Genomic DNA, 13,305 nt, shown 5'->3' with positions numbered 1-13,305 from the left:
TCGGCAACTTAACTTAGATGCCAATTTCAATGGGTGGATAGGTGGACAGAGAGATTTGTGATGAGGCAGGTCTAACAAAATTTTAACAATTGTCAACTGTATGTGGTGGCTGAATGAAGTTTCACTTTCAACATTTCTGAATATTTGAAAATTTTTATAATAAAATGTTGGAGGAAAATGAGTTACCAAAAGGCTATGTATATTTCAGTTGTTTGCATTTACCAAGTAAATGCCTTTAATGCACCAAAATACAGTGCAAGGAAGTTGTGCTGTTTATGAGATAATTTGGATTTGTTAAAAATATTAATTTACAGTGTCAAAGGTATGATCTCATAATGAGACACAAGTTGAAAGTTGTATGAAGGACTTTTTAATTTTAAATTCTGACAATATAAATTGGAATTATAATCTGATTTGAACACACTTCTCTTCAAACTTTGGTGATCTATCCGAAGTCTGAATTTGTTGAAGTGATATGGCCCTTGTTACTCCCCACTACCCCTCACACCTTGTCTGATGGTGATAGTTCATCACAGGGAGACTTGCCACCACATTTTACAGAGGAAAAGCAAAAACATGGCACACTGAACACACTGGATCTCTGAGTTGCTCATTCCCTCACCCCCAACCCACAGGCCCCTCTATGGTGCCTGAAAATAACAAAGCTTTAACATTTACCAGGCAGGAGGTGACAGGTTCTCCCCACTCTTTCTATTCATGGTTTCAATTAATAATTAGTCGCCTGTAAAATGAGCCAATCTGTTTCATGGAGGGGAACAACCTTGAGCCAAGGCGATTAGCATCTTGGTTCTGGCTGCCCTGGGAATTTAAGTTAGTCACACGGCCCATTTAACGTCTCCAAATATTGTTGTCTCCTGAAGAGGGAAGTCATGATTGTTAAATGAAGGAAGGCCCTGGGGACCCATATGCTGAGGATGCCCTGTGCAGTGGGTTGGCTGGGGCACAGGGCCAGCGGCTTTTGTCCAGCCCACATGCCCGCTCTATTCTTCTCCTAGGACTCAGCAGCTGGCTCCAGGCAGCAAGGACCATAACCACCAGCTGAGGGAGTGGCGGCTGCCCCCAAATACTTGCACACTTGAGTGGCTCTTTTGTCTGCTGAGAAGACATTCCAACTGTCTGTTACCAGTTGGCCTTTGCACAAAGAGGGTGGCGGTAGAGCAGGGCAGTCTGTCTGCACAGAATATTGTTGAGGGGAGGCCAATCTGCAAACAGGCAGCTGTGAGTTGTCTCCTGCGCGGATGTGTGCATGGAATGGCTGCAATGCCCAGGACGGACTGAGGCCAGGGGGTGGGCTCAAGGAGCAGGATTAACCAAACAATTTAATTAGTGAGATTTGAGGAATCTTACAATTAAGATATTGGGGCTCCAGGGGGAATGTGAGGAATAATCTAGACCTTTTCTATTCTTTTCCAGGAACCACAAATCTGGCGAGATGGAATCTTCTTTTAAAAGAAATTACAAGGCGTCCTGTGTTTAACAACTGTTGCTGGAAGAAAATTCTTTGAATCATGCTGATTCAAAAATCTGCTCTCCTTTTTCAAATGTCCGTCAATAACAGATGGCTTTTCATCTAAGAGGAGACGTGAAAAATGATCACTAATGATGGCAAAAATAGCATGCATTATAGAGGCCTCTGAGAGGCATGTACCTCTGAGTGCTTATACTTCTCTCACTGCATCCCCACAGCAGCCCTCTTGCCACATTTCAGAGGCAAGAGAATTGGGGCTTTAAAAGGACTAAGTCCTAGAGCACTGACACAGGAACTGAGACCAGGCTGGCCTGCTCCCACACCTGTGCTGCACACCCTCCTCTCCGCCTCCCCAGTGGCAGCTCTTCTTTCTCTGCCAGCTTTGGCTTCTCACCTGTCTGTTCCCCAGGACAGGTTGCAGAGCTGCAGCTCAAGCACTGCCTTCGAGCCTCTTTGGGGACAGCGCCTAGGCCATGGGAGAGCTGGGAAGCATGCTGTTGACTTTGGGCATTAGTCCACCCATGCTACCTGCATCTGATGTACAGGGTGCCATGAACAAAGAGCTGGTGGATGGAGGGAAGAGCTCTCCAAAAGTCTGCATACCCTTGCTGGGGATGAGATCAGAAAACAATTTGGAGACCTGGGCAGAGATGGTGGAGGGCCTTAGGAGTATCTTGTCAAAAAGGGTGAGATGAAATGGAGAGGTTGTGATAGGGGAGCTGGGAAGAAATGGTGTGGATCAGAACTCAGGAGACAAGGCAGAGGCAGAGGCAGACACCCAGGAGAGCAGGTCATCAGGGGCCTCTGCTTGGGCAGAGAGATGGGGCTGCAAGACAGACATGAGGATGGGTGGAGGTGCTGGCTGTGTTCCCAAAGGAGTGTCTTGACACCTGTCTGGACACCCAGGGCCTCCTGGTGCACCACTCGTGACACTGTGAAATAGTCCCACCCCCGCCAGTTGTAAGGGGAACCTGGATATGGCAATTAGGGCTCAAAGCCCACTCTGGTGGACTTCAGCATCCTCGATGAGCACACTAGCTAGGGTGACATCAGGCTAGGATGCATGGTGGCTGTTCTAAAGGTGGGGGATCACAGAATGGCCTCTGTTAGCCTTTATATAACAATAATAGCATCCTTAGCTCTTTCACAAATACACAATTTGTGAGGCCACTTGACAAAAGCAGAATTACCCATCACTGCAACAGCTGTACCACTTCTGTCCCAGGGTATGCCAAGCCCCTTTACCACCCCACACTGAGATGCTCTTGGTCCCTGGAAGGGGGTTAAGTGGAAGCCCTGCTGGAAGAAGAGGCCCAGAGGCCAACTCACATGAGAAGGTTAGCTTGGCTGTAGGCAGAGCACACCCATCAGAATTTGGAGTGTAGGTATCATCTTCCCTGATGTTGTTGTGCAACCTCCATGCCTCTCGGGCTGTCACACTGCATCCAAATGCATGTGAATTAAACAACTCTGTAAGTAATTTTCCTTTGGGGCAAATAAAGAAAGCAAGGGCTGTGGGCAGTAGGGAGCCAGAGGGAGGGTGTGTGGCATGGAAGAACTGAGCAGGTCTGGGGTTAACTGAGACATATAGAATGGAGATGTGACAGACAATTTCCCTACCATAGCTGAAGAAACAAAGGTGCCTAGGATATCCATGTCTGTTTTGCCCATCATGGCCAGATGTCAGTTGGAGCAGGGGTAGAAAGATGGCCATCAGTGGCTGGGGGAGTGTGCTGATGTCCTGTGATTGTCACAGGATGCAACATGCCAAGTGGAACCCACCAGTAACAGGTTTTTCCTAGTAGCTGATGGTGGCACAATGGTTCAGCATTTGGGCCCTGAATCTGACAGTGCTGGGTTCAAACTCTAGCTCAGTCACTGCATACTTGAGATGGGATTTGGTACAAGGCATTTAATTGGTAGGTGACTCAGGGAAGAACTGTGAGGGATGTGGGAAGTGAGACAGGGAAGAAAAGGGAGCCAAGGCAGGACACATTAGTGATGAGCTTACTTTTGTGGGCACTTGGGCTAAATCCCACTGGGTGCCTCTGGAACCTGGGAAAACCAGTTTGTCTGGTGGGAAGCTGGGGTCTTTATCCACTAACAGTAGTCTGGTAGTCCCGTGGTTGGCTGTGGGCCATGCCTGGGGATGTTAGTTCCTTAGTCCTTCTGCCTTCCCTCATGCGGTCTTGGTCAGGTCCCTGGGCAGAAAACAGCTCTGTAAGAGCCTCACCGGCACTCTGGTTGGAAGCTGCAGGAGCAGCCAGTGCAGGGAGGATGGGCCCTCTGCCCCATGATCTGAGAGATGTGCTGGCCCCCCCTCCTCCACTGTCCATCTTCTTGGTTTCTCCTCTCCTCTGTGATTCCACTTTGCCCAGGAGCAATCTGATGTGCTGGCCCATGGCCCTGCACTAGAGAAGAATCATCCTTCCTGTGGAGGCTCCCTGGGCCTGATCTGCAGTGCCTGTGGGGAGCTGACACACAAGGCCTTTCTTCCCTGGGGGACAGTTCTCAGACACCTTACCGAAGTCCCTTTCAGACACTGCACAGGCAGGGTGACCAACTCAGCAATGCACTCCAGTATTGGCATCCCTCAGCCTGCATACCTGCTCCCTGGGATTGCTCCCCAAACCAAGCCTGCATGCCAGCCTGTGTCAGGTTCCACCTTCTGTGGACCAGCTGTTTGCCTCAAGTTTAGACTGAAGGATACTATATGTTTGTACCTTTACAGGGCAGGGTGGAGACTTGACTTTGCTGTGGGTATGTCAGAAAGCTCAATGGGACGACAAAGTAGTTTAATCAGATCAACACTAGGTTGCAGGGCAAGCAAGGACTGGTGAGATGGGGAAATTCTTCCAATGTGTCAACCATGTCTCCATGTTCAGAAGTAGGCAAAGGGCAGAACAGTATTGAGGATTGTTGCTCAAGGCATTTCTTTCCAAGGTACAGAGAAATTTCAGGGGAAGTGTCACCTCTTCATTTTTCCTCATTGTCCTGGAATTCGGGGCCACAGTGTGAAACAGCACTGCTGTCACTGCCCCTTGCTGACAGCAACTGTCTGAGGGGCTCATGTGGCAAATCCAGGGAGCGCCTAATGTAACCGTGTTACATTTATCAAAACTAAAAGCTTCATACTGGTACTGCTGTTCACTGAACTACAGACTTTATTTGGATTTCACTAGTTTTATCTCTGTCATTTTTCCTGTTTCAGAACCCAATCCAGAATGCCACATTGTGTTTACTCACTGTGTCACCTTAATCTTCATTTCTGGCAGTTCTCAGTATTTCCTTGTTTTTTCATGACTTTGAACTTTTGAAAAGTGTGTTTACCAATTTTAGAAAAGTGAAGCTGGCTGACAACCAGGTTGGTTGTTTTGTTTCTGTGACTTTTGGCATTCTGGCATGTGAGACCTAACTTCACAACAGCCAGAGGTCATCTGCATTCCCTGGTGCAGTGAAATCATCAAAGATTTCCAAAAATGAATTGAATGTCATTGTTTTCTCATGTATGTGCGCTTTGATGCGCTCTTTTGTTGTTGGAAGGGTGCTCCTGTGAAAATAGGCTGCAGTAGGAAGCATTTGGAGATGGTTGCCCCACATGCTTGAGTTTCTGTAGTAAGGGTACGTTTTAATCCCCACAAACCGCTTGTTCCAGCGTGGTGATGTGGTTCTCTCCTCCTGGCACCTGCGTGGAAGGCTCATCACCTCTGCAGGGAATTCTCCCTTGGCTCATGTTCTCCCCAGCAGATGTCAGACAGTCTCTGCGGTGGTAGCTCCAGGCCAATATGGTTCCTTTTGGCCCTCCTTGGCCCTCTTCCCTGAACAAGGTTCATCTGTGTTTCTGTGCAGAAACAGCCCTGTAGAACTTACTGGGATGAGCTCCTTGGATTGCAAGTACTAAGTGCTCTGGATTCAGTCTCTCAGGACTTGTCTCTGCATTTGTATGGTTCCTTAAACAGGCTTGGGAAGTACAAGGGAGAGAGACAAGAAGGAAGACAGCCAATTACCAAAGACCCTTAGAAGCCATTTGAGTGATTTCAGACTCCATGTCCTCATTGGTGAGGGTGCCCCTGGCACTTCCTGGCTTTCTCTGGGTGTGGGCTGTGAAGGTTCCCAATATACCCAGAAAGCCCCCAGCATTGTGATCTTTTTATTTAAAAGCAACTTGTCTGTATTGAAATCCTGGGCTCACATATTCTTGCTTTGCATCTTAAATGGATTTCTCTAATTCTTTTTGGAGTAAACGTTGCTGTCAACACTGATGGTGATCTGATTTTCTGTCCCTTTTTTATTATGTCCAGTCATGCCCTTTTTGCCCAGCTGTCCAAAGGAATTATTTATTTGACTTTAAAGCTCAGTACTTTTACTAGGATCTGTCTTGGTTTTAGTCATTCTGGTGATATTCTCAGGTGTGTATTGTGCTCTTTCCAAATCTCTTTCTAACCCCTATGTTTCAGGAAAATTTTCTGCAATTACAGATTTCAAAATTTGTTCTCTTTCTTTACTCTTGTTTTTTCTTCAGGTACTGCTATTACCTATATGCTGACTTTGTTGTTGTTGCCTAAATGTTACTTCTAGCAAATTCCTTTTTGCATCTTTTTAGATTTCCTTATGATTAAAATAATGTTCTATTTTTCCCAAGGCATTGACTGTTGTGTTATTTGCTCTTATGTTCCTTGAAATTTAGTCTCCATCTCTCAGGTGATTTTCTTTCAATTTGAATTCTTTCCTGAGTTCTCTCTTTTCTGGTTTCTCCAGTTTCCTTCACTTCTCTCTCCTCTCTTGACACAGTGGTGATACCAGGCAGGGCTCTGGCCATATGGTGGTTGTCCTACTTGCTTGTATTTGGGGACTTCGGGGCAGATACTTTCTCATCTAGTTTTGTCGTAAGTTTGTTCATGTGTTTTTGGTTTCGCGTTCTAATTGTCATATTATTTTTGTTATTATTAGGATTCAAAGAGATTCAAAACTTTCGTTACTACTGCTATCTTCCCAGAAGCTCCTTAAATCCTCCTGGATTTGATGACATTAAGCATGTTCCTGAAAGCCATCCCCATGCTAAGATGGCTGCAGTAATCTAGCCGCAACCAGAAGTGATGTGAGTCACATAAGTGCATCCCCCACTCAACTTCCCCGAATGCCTCCGACCACCCAGAGCCACTTGACACACAAGGATGTGAGGGAGACAGGTTGGAGAGGTCTTAAGTGCCTGCAATTACAGTAGTTCACTGTGTCAGATTTTACAAAAACATATGACCATGTGAACACATTGCTGGAGCTCTAAGACCTTGAAAAGGCCGGATAAAGACTTTGTAAACCAGAGGGTATTTGTAAGATGAAATATTACACAGCCGAGGAGAACAATTTTTTTGTATTTAAAAATAATCTCTTCATAATAATAAATGTGCATTTCAGAAAATTAGAAAATATAGATAAAACTGCATAAAATAAGAAAATAAAAACATCATATTCCTGTCACCAAGAGGTGACCACTGTTAATACCTTAGCATATACCTTTGCAGATTTTGAAATCTCTTGATGACAGTTAAAACTGCCCAAAAATGATGTGGAGTGAAAAAAAAATCAGTACAAGTTGTCTCAACAATGATATTGAGTTGTGAAGTTACATATATGTTGAACAGTATTAAAATGAAATATACCAAAAATGTTAACAGAGTTTATTTGTGGATCATAGGTGTAGGGGGATTGTTATTTTCTTATTTCCTATATTTCCTACATCAGGCATGCAGACTTTTATAATCAGAAAAAAATTAATCATTTAGAAAAGTAATTATAGATTTCCAGAAGTGAGATGCAATTATGAGCGTATGTAAAATCGGATAAACAGCTTATTTTGTGTCTGATGATTATGTAGCTGCATTATAGTGTTTCATGTTCTCCTTCCTTAAAAACAAAACAAAACAAAACAAAACAAAACCCAAATCAGATCAGATTGTGATTTTGTTCCCTGACATTAACACGTGGGCATTACAGGAACGTGTATGTCACATGGTCAATTCATTGCCAGAAGGATTATGGCGTCAGGGGAATAAATTTGAAATTCTCAAGGTACTTTGCTCTGGTAATCAGGACTTTATTTATCTCTAAGCTAAAAGAGGGGATTGAATTCTTTAACAATGATCAGAAAATGCTTTTAGGAAGATTCCTTTCCTATTAAAATTTTTCTTAAAGTTGCAGCAAACACTGTGTGATGTGCCCGTGCAGGTGGAGCCAGCAGAAGGCTTGATGAGATGGTTTCCTTTTCCTTGAAAGACACAAGAAAGAATGTCACAGGACGCATGGAGGAAAAATGATTTGTAAGAGGAAAAGTTTGAGTAAGGTGCAGTCAATGATAGTGATGACATATTGGCAAGGTTTCCTGGCATAGTCACTTTTGGGGACTTTGATTTTCCAAGTAAAACTCAGTTGGTGACAAAATTCCCACCATTGGCCACAGAGTATTCTTAACTATTTGAGAAATGTAGGCCTTAAGTTAAAATCAGATTTATGCGACTTAATTACACTTTAGTAGTTCAATTTAAGTGCAACTTCTGTGTTTGAAATGTGTCTAATTTTTTTAGTAGTGTAAATTGGAAGGGCTAGTACTTACCAGATGGCCGAGCCTCCGAAGACCTGAATGCTTCCAGTGAGAAGACCCTAGACCACACCCACTTAACCCTACCCTTTCTTTGGGGCTGCTGGAGATATCCGATATATCCCATGGTTCATACTATTGCACTTACACTGTTGGAAGGGAGTGGTGGAATTGCTATCCCCATGCCACTGCCCAGAGGAGAGGATCCCATTTCCCAGGAACAATGACTGTCCTATCTCCTAGGCAAGAAAGTCAGCAGGAGCCCTTGTGCAGCGGCAGCAGCTTAGGTATGGGTCCTCTGCACTCCTCTCTTCTGCTTCTAGAGAGGCTTGGAAGATGAGGGAGTATTCCTACTTTCTTCTAGGTGACTCTTACCTGGGTCTGGATCCAGACTCACTCACAGGAGAAAGAACCTACTCATTTCCATGTTCAGAACTGAAAGGTGCATCTTTACTCAGACCAGAAAGTAGATAGTTACAACTTTGACCCCGGGGAAAAGCCACAGCTTGGACACTAATAAATATTATGTGTGGTTCTTTTTATCTGTAAATCATATGAGAGAAGTTAAGTTGTGAGTCATGTACCTTGATAAACAAACTATTGACTTAAGTCTTCTTAGTAATTTGCTGGGCACTCATGAGTATAATCTCTCCCATTCACGTCACTGGGGAAAGCATCATGGGTGGGAACTAGATGTCCACTCATTATGAGCACTGAAATATCAAAGAATTTCTATGCATATCTCGCAAAATATTTCTGGGGTACAAGGGATTTGCTCACATATATGAAGCTTACTGGTAGTAAGACTCTCTTAACATACAGTATGCAGACATATTTTGTTTTATTTCATCTCACAGATATGGTGTTTGTCACAAATTGAAGGTCTGTGGCAACCGTGTGTGGAGCAAGTCTATTGCCATCATTTTTCCAACAGCATTTGCTCACTTCATGCCTTTCAATTCTTGAAATATTTTAAACTTTTAAAATTGTTATTATTTTTGTTTTGATGATCTGTGATCAGTGATCTTTGATGTTACTGTTGCAATTGTTTTGGCCACAAACTGTGCCCATATGATAGTGAACTTGTTTGATAAATGTTGTCTATCTTCTGATTGCTCCACCGACCAGCCATTTCCCCCATCCCTCTCCTGCTTCTCAGGCCTCCCAGTTTCTGAGACACAACAATATTGAAATTAAGGCAACTAATAACCTCACAGTGGCCTGTAAGTGCTCAAGTGAAAGGAAGTATCACATGTCTCTCACTTTAAATCAAAAGCTAGAAATGATTAAGCTTAGTGAGGAAGGCATGCTGAAAGCTGAGACAGGACAAATAGTTGGCCTTCCACCAGTTAGCCAAGTTGTGAATGCAAAGAAAAGTTCTTGAAGGAAAGTAAAAGTGCTACTTCAGTGAACACATGAATAATAAGAAAGTGAAACAGGCTTATTGCTGATATGGAGAAGGTTTCAGTGATCTGGATATAAGGTCAAACAAGCTTAAGCCAAAGCCTAATCCAGAGCAAGGCCCTAACTCTCTTTAATTATGTGAATGCTGAGGGAGGTGAAGACATTACAGAAGAAAAGTTTCATGCTAGCAGAGGTTGTTTCATGAGGTTTAAGGAAAGAAGCCATTTTCATAGCATAACAGTATTAAGATGAGGCAGCAAGTGCTGATGTAGAAACTGCAGCAATTATCCAGAAGATCTAGTGACGGTAATTAAGAAAGTTGGCTATACTCAAAAACTGACTTTCAATGTAAATGAAAATAGTCTTTTATTGGAAGATGTCATTTAAGACTTTCATAGCTATAACGGAGAAGTCAATACCTGGCTTCAAAACTTCAAAGAACAGGCTAACTCTCTTCTTAGGGATTAATGCAGCTGGTGACTTAAGTTGAAACAAATGCTCATTTACCATTCTGAAAATCCCAGAGCCCTAAAAATTATGCCATATCTACTCTGCCTGTGCTGTCTAAATGGAACAGCAAAGCCTGGATGGCAGCACATCTGTTTACAACATGGTTTACTGAATATTCTGAGCTCACTGTTGAGAACTACTGCTCAGAAAAAAAGATTTATCTCAAATATTGCTAATTGATAATGAACCTGACCACCCAAGAGTTGTGATGGGATGTCCAATGAGATTCATGTCATTTTCATGCTTGCTAACACAACAACCATTCTGCAGCCTATATATTAAGGAGTTACTTTGACTTTCAAGTCTTATTATTAAGAAACACAGTTTGTAAGGCTATATCTGCCATTAAATAGTATTCCTCTGATGGACCTGGGCAAAGTAAATAGTAAACCGTCTGGAAAGGGTTCACCCCTCTAGATGCCACTATGAACATTCATAATTCATGGGAAGAGGCTGAAATATCATCAGGAAGTTTGGAAGTAGTTGATTCCAACCCTCATGGATGGCTTTGAGGGATTCAAGACTTCGGTGGGAATTAACTACAGATGTGGTAGAAACAGCAAGAGAACTTGAGTCAGAAGTGGAGCCTGAAGGTGTGACTGAAATGCTGCAATCTAATGATAAAACTTGAATGGATGAGGAGCTGTTTCTTATAGATGAGCAAAGGGTCATTTCTTGAGATGGAATCTACACCTGTTGAAGATCCTGTGAAGGTTGTTGAAATGGCAGCAGAAAATTTAGAATAGTATTTAAATTTAGTGATACGCAGTGGCAGGGTTTGAGAGGATTAATTCCAATCATGAAAGAAGTTCTACTGTGGGTAAAATGCTATTAAATAGCATCCTCTGCTACAGAGAAATTGTTTGTGAAAGGAAGAGTCAATCAACACATCAAACTTCATTGTCTTATTTTAAGAAATTGCCACAGCAACCTCAGCCTTCAGCAACCATCACCCTTATCAGGTCAGCAGCTACCAACATTGAGGCAAGGCTCTCTATCAACAAAAAGATTACAACTTGCTGACATTTCAGGTGATGGTTAGCATTTCTTTTTTTTTTTTTTTTTTTTCCAACGTTTATTTATTTTTGGGACAGAGAGAGACAGAGCATGAAAAGGGGAGGGGCAGAGAGAGAGGGAGACACAGAATCGGAAACAGGCTCCAGGCTCTGAGCCATCAGCCCAGAGCCTGACGCGGGGCTCGAACTCACGGACCGCGAGATCGTGACCTGGCTGAAGTCGGACGCTTAACCGACTGCGCCACCCAGGCGCCCCTGATGGTTAGCATTTCTAAGCAATAAAGTATTTAAATTTTTTAAAAAATGTTTACTTATTTATTTTTGAGAGAGAGAGAGAGTGCAAGCAGGGGGTGGGGCAGAGAGAGAGAGACAGAGAGACAGAGACAGAGACAGAGACAGAATCCGAAGCAGGCTTCAGGCTCTGAGCCCACAGTCAGCACAGAGCCCAATGAGGGACTGGAACCCACAAACTGCAAGATCATGACCTGAGCCAAAGTCAGACACTCAACCAACTGAGCCACCCAGGTTACCCAGCAATAAGGTATTTTAATTTTTTATTTCTTTATTTTTATATTTAATTTTTTAAAAGTAGGCTCCACACTCAACGTGGGACTTAAACTCACGACCCTGAGATGAAGAGTGGCATGTTTCACCAACTGAGCCAACTAGGTACCCCTAAACAATAAGGAATTCTTAAATTAAGGTATGTACATTGTGTTTTTAGACAATAGTACTGCACACTTAAGAGGCTAAATTATAGTGGAAACAAAACTTTTATATGCACTGGGAAATAAAATATTTATTTGACTCTTTATATTGTGATATTTTCTTTATTTTAGTGTTCTGGAACCTGCAATATCTCTGAGGTATGTCTGTAATATAATCATGGCTGCTTTGTAAGGCCGCTTATGTGTCTGAAAGATCGTGCCTTATGGGATTAGAGTGTCTTGTATTTGAATATTGTATGATGTTGGGCAAGTTACTTAGCTTTTCTGAGCCTTGGATGTATCATCCTTAAAAACAGGATGATAAAATGGAGTCACATTATATGACCTTTATAAATACAGTTACACAAGTTTCAGGGAGAGAGAGAGAGAGAGAGAGAGAGAAGGACAGAGAGTGGGAGACAGAAATAATCAGAAACAACAATTTAATTAGCGGAAGTCATTCAATCAGCAGTACACCTAATGAGCACATGGCCCAGAGAGATGGCGCTTTCCACTTGATTATTCTCAGCTACGATGTTATTGCTGACTGTGAGTCTAACACTCTTAGACACATGAAACATCCTGGGTGAATTCCAGTATTCTTACACATGGGCTTTTTCATGGTTAAGTTCACTGAGGGCTTGTATATCAGTCTTCCACATAATGGATTCCTAAGGGGTATTCAGAGGCAATTCTGACCATATGAATACCTCACTTTGCTCAAACCCTTTGGAAGCTCATTCTGTGGTGAGCCATGATTCTGAGCACTGCCTTGTTACAGGCTTGTTGTGAGGAAGAAAGGAGACTCAGCCTAGGAACATGGCTGGATACATTAGGAGCTCAGTGAATGTGTATTTTATCACATCCATTGGGGGAAATATCATTTAAATCTAAAGTCAAAAGATTATTTATTTATTTATTTATATTTACATCCAAGTTAGTTAGCATATAGTGCAATAATGATTTCATGAGTAGATTCCAGTGATTTATCCCCTATATAAAACACCCAGCACTCATCCCAACAAGTGTCTTCCTTAAGGCCCCTTACTCATTTAGCCCATACCCTACCCACAACCCCTCCAGCAACCCTCAGTTTGTTCTCTGTATTTAAGAGTCTCTTATGTTTTGTTCCCCTCAAGTCAAAGGATCATTTAATGGGACTACAGGACAAGCACTTTGGGCAGGTATCCATGAGAGCTGACCGTATTCGTCCTCCATGACCCAGCAATTCCATTGTTAGGGAACTATGCAAAAACTTGTATACCTAAGTTCACTATGTGCTCCATGGCAGCACTATTTGTAATGATCCCACATTGCAAAGAACTCAAATGCCCATCACCAGTAGAATAGATGAATAGCTTGTGAAATACACAGCAACGGCTTTAATGAATAAGCCTCAGCTACCCACAGAACATGGATGAACTCACAAATGCAACGATGAGTGAAGGAAATCAGAAAGAAAAAAGAGTTCACATTGTATGATTTTAGTTATATAATGTTTAGGAAATGGAAACACTAATCTGTAGTAGCAGAAGTCAGGAGAGTGGTATCCTTAGTGGGTGGGGAAGGGTGCTTCTGGGGTTC

Source organism: Leopardus geoffroyi, chromosome A3 (genome assembly GCF_018350155.1).
Source record: "Leopardus geoffroyi isolate Oge1 chromosome A3, O.geoffroyi_Oge1_pat1.0, whole genome shotgun sequence".
In the NCBI taxonomy this organism is placed as follows: domain Eukaryota; kingdom Metazoa; phylum Chordata; class Mammalia; order Carnivora; family Felidae; genus Leopardus; species Leopardus geoffroyi.
Note: the sequence above shows the minus strand (reverse complement) of the source record.